Source organism: Panthera tigris, chromosome C2 (assembly GCF_018350195.1).
Source record: "Panthera tigris isolate Pti1 chromosome C2, P.tigris_Pti1_mat1.1, whole genome shotgun sequence".
Taxonomy (NCBI): domain Eukaryota; kingdom Metazoa; phylum Chordata; class Mammalia; order Carnivora; family Felidae; genus Panthera; species Panthera tigris.
In genome coordinates this window covers 72,579,891-72,584,447 of record NC_056668.1, presented here as the reverse complement: position 1 = coordinate 72,584,447, position 4,557 = coordinate 72,579,891, and the positions used below count along the sequence as shown (strand labels likewise).

At 37.0% G+C, this 4,557-nt stretch overlaps 1 pseudogene; it reads left to right on the top strand.

The window, feature by feature from the left end:
* Nucleotides 1-537: 537 nt before the first annotated feature.
* Nucleotides 538-1,462, top strand: LOC107180452 (annotated as a pseudogene).
* The last annotated feature ends 3,095 nt before the right edge of the window (nt 1,463-4,557 follow it).

Below are 4,557 nucleotides of genomic sequence, written 5' to 3'. Positions count from 1 at the left end.
ACTATATCCACAATAATTAGGTAAGGAACACACAAGATAAAGCGTATAAAATATGACATCAAATACATACGACCTGAGTGGGGAGGAGTAAAAATGTAGTGTTTTAGAATCTGTTCAGACTTGAGTGACCACCAACCTAAAATAGACTGCGACATGCACAGGGTGTTCTATATGAACCTCGTGGTAACCACAAACCAAAAACCTGTAATATATACACACAAAATAAAGAGAAAGGAATCCAAAAATAATACTGAAAGTTATCAAGCCATAAGGGAAGAGAGCAAGAAGACGGGAAGAGGGAAGAACTACAAAAGCTACCAAAGCACAGTTTAAAAAAACAGCAATAAAAGTATATACCTATCGATAATTACTTTAAATTTTTAATGTTTATTTATTTTTGAGAGAGACAGAGCACGAGTGGGGGAGGAGCAGACAGAGAGGGAGACACAGAATCCGAAACAGGCTCCAGGCTCTGAGCTGTCAGCACAGAGCCTGATGTGGGGCTTGAACTCACAAACCGCGAGATCATTACCTGAGCTGAAGCCAGACGCTCAACAGACTGAGCCACCCAGGTACCTCCGATAATTACTTTAAACATAAGTGGACATGAGATGCCAGCTCAAGTCTATTCTCCATTTCCTCCACTGGCAAAACACATCCAATCTCATGTATTTCTCTGGTGTATAACTTGATGTTCAACAACTCTGTGCAACATGTCAGCAACTTGGAACAAAATCAACAAGTGATTTTGTCAGTGATGTGGTGCACTATGCCTAGAAAATGGCCTCTCTACTCGCTGGCCCATTTCCCAACACTCAGTGGATGTTAGCATTTTTGGTAGAAAGTAAGAGACCCTAATTCCAGCCAGCTCATGAAAAATGGTAGCTATAAAATCAATTAAAAAAAATAAAAAACAGCTCTCTTTGAGGAAGACGCGGTCGCAGCCACAGCAGAGCTTTGGAGGCCCCGCTCCTGCCCGACTCACCGCTGTTTGCTCTTGCCAAGAACAAGTCGGTCAGGAAGCCGCGCCACAGCCATGGCTTTTAAAGACACCGGAAAGACACCCATGGAACCGGAGGTGGCGACTCACCAAATTAGAATTACTCTAACCAGCCACAAAGTAAAATCTTTAGAGAAGGTATGTGCTGACTTGATCAGAGGCGCCAAGAAAAAGAATCTCAAAGTGAAAGGACCAGTTCAGATGCCCACCAAGACTCTGAGAATCACTACAAGAAAAATTCCTTGTGGTGAAGGTTCTAAGACTTGATCGTTGACTTCTAATATCGTTTTCAGACGAAGATCCACACACGACTCATTGATTTGCACAGTCCTTCTGAGATTATTAAACAGATTACTTCCATCAGTACTGAGCCAGGAGTTGAGGTGGAAGTCACCACTGCAGATGCTTAAATCAGCCTTTTAATAAATTATCAGTTAAATAAATAACCAAACATAAAAAATAAAAAAACATAGGGTGACTGAATGAATAAAAAAACCAGGGGCACCTGGGTGGCTTAGTGGGTTAAGCGCCAAACTTTGGCTCAGGTCATGATCTTACAGTTTGTGGGTTTGAGCCCTGCTCCAGGTTCAGAGCCTGGAGCCTGCTTCGGTTTCTGTGTCTCCCTCTCTCTCTGCCCCTCCCCATGCTCTGTCTCTCTCAAAAATAAATAAACATTAAAAAAAAAAAGAAAAAAAAAAAAACAGACCTATCTGTATGTTGTCTACAAGAGAGTCACTTCAGACCTAAAGAAACATATAGACTTAAAATGAAGGGACAGAAAAAGATGTACATTACATACAAATGGAAATAAAAATAAAGCTGGGATAGCAATATTCTTATCAGACAAAATAGACTTTAAAACAAAGACCATCACAAGAGACAAAGAAGGGCATTACATAATGATCAACCCAATGAGAGAATATAACAATTATAAGTATTGGTGCACCCAACACAGGAGCACCTAAATATATAAAGCAAATATTAACAGACATACAGGAAGAAACTGACAGTAAACAATAATGGGGGACTTTAACACCCCACCTACATTAGTGGATAGATTATGCAGACAGAAAATCAATAAAGAAACAGTAGTCTTGAATGACACATTAGACCAGATGAACTTAACAGATAATATACAGAACATTCCATCCCAGAATATACATTCACGTACAGATGGAACATTCTCCAGAATAGATCGCATGAGGCCACAAAACAAATATCAATAAATTTCAGAAGATGTAAATCATATCAAGCATCTCTTCTAACCACAACAGTATGAAACTAGAAATCAACTGCAGGAACAAAAAATGGAAAAAATAAAACTCATGGAGACTAAACTACATGTTATTTAAAAATATATATATATTTTAATGTTTATTTATTTTTGAGAAAGAGAGACAGAGTATGAGTGGGGGAGGGGCAGATAGAGAGGCAGACACCGAATCTGAAGCAGGCTCCAGGCTCAAAGCTGTCAGCGCAGAGCCTGATGCGGGGCTCAAACTCACAGACTGCAAGATCATGACCTGAGATGAAGATGGATGTTTAACTGACTGAGCCACACAGGCACCCCACAACATGCTATTAAACAACCAATGGGTCAATGAAGAAATCAAAGAGGAAATAAAAAAATAACTTGAGACAAATAAGAATAGAAACACAGCATTCCAAAATCTGTGGGATGTAGCAAAAGCAGTTCTAAGAGGGAAGTTCATAGCTATACAGACCTACCTCAGGAAATAAGGAAAATAAACAATGTAAGCTAATACCTAAAGGAATCAGAAAAAGAACAAAGCCCAAAGTTAGTAGAAGTAAATAATAAAGAACAGGGAAGAAATAAATGAAAGAGAGACTTAAAAGGCAATAGAAAAGATCAGTGAAAATAAAGAGCTGGTTCTCTGAAACAACAAATAAAATTGATAAACCTTTAGCCAGACTCATCAAGAAAAAGAGCTCAAAGTCAAAAATGAAAGTTACAATCAACACCACAGAAATACAAAAGATTATGAGAGACTTCTACAGGAGTGGCTGGGTGGCTTTTTGGTTAAGCATCTGACTTCGGCTCAGGTCACAATCTCATGGTTTGTGGGTTCGAGCCCTGCATCAGGCTCTATGCTGACTGCTCAGAGCCTGGAGCCTGCTTCAGATTCTGTGTCTCCTTCTGTCTCTGCCCCTCGCCCTCTCATGCTGTCTCTCTCAAAAATAAACATAAAAAAATTTTTTTTGATACTACAATTACATTATCAATAAATTGAACAACCTAGAAGAAACAGATAAATTTCTAGAAACATACAATTTTCCAAGAATGAATCATGAAGGAATAGAAAATATGAACTGATTATTAGCAATGAAATTTAGTCAGTAATAAAAAAAAACTCCTAAGATGGCTTCACAGGTGAATTCTAACAAACATTTAAAGAAGAATTAATAATATCTATCCTTCTCCCACTATTCTAAAAAACTGAAGAGGAAGGAACACTTTCAAACTTGTTCTATGACATGAGCATTGCCCTGATACCAAAACTAGATAGATACTACTAAAAGGAAAAAGGCAACCCAATATCCCTGATGAATACTGATGCAAAAAAAAAAAAAAAAACTTCAACAAAATATCAGCAAACGAAATTCAACAATACATTAGAAGGTTCATACACCATGACCAAATGGGATTTATTTCAGGGATGCAAGGATGGTTTAATATCTGCAAATCAATGTGATACAACACATTAACAAAATGAAGAATGTATATATCATGTGATCATCTCAATAGATACAGAAAAAGCATTTGACAAAATTCAACATCCACTTATGATAAAAACTCAAAAAAATACATAGAGAAGGAACAAACCTCAATAAAGGCCATATATGACAAATCCACAGTTAACATCACACTCAACAGAAAAAGCTGAAAGCCTTTCCTCTAAAATAAAGAGCAAGACAAGGATGCCTACTCCTACCACTTTTATTCAACACAGTACTAGCAGCCCTAGCCACAGCAATCAGACAAAAAAAAAAAAAAAAAAAAAAGATAAAAAGTATCCAAGTTGGTAAGGAAGAAGTAAAACTCACAACTGTAGAGGACATGACACTACATACAGAAAACCCTAAAGACTCCACACAACAAAAACATCAGAATAAATGAATTCAGTAGTTTCAAAATACAAAATATACACAGAAATGCTGTGTTTTAATACACTATTAACAAACCAACAGTAAGAGAAACTAAGAAAACAATTCCATTTACAGTTCCATCAAGAAGAATACATAGAAATAAATTTAACCAAGGAGGTGAAAGACCTGTACTCTGAAAACTGTAAGATGCTGATAAAAGAAACTGAAGGCTCTATTATTTGTAACAGAAGATATACCAATGAAGAGAAAGATATACCACGCTCATGGACTGGAATAATCAGTATCATTAAAATGTCCATATTACCCAAAGCAATCTACAAATTCAAAATGCAATCCCTATCAAAATATCAGTAGCAATTTTCACAGAACTAGAACAAAGAATCCTAAAATTTGTATGAAACCACAAAAGACCCCAAATAGCCAAAATA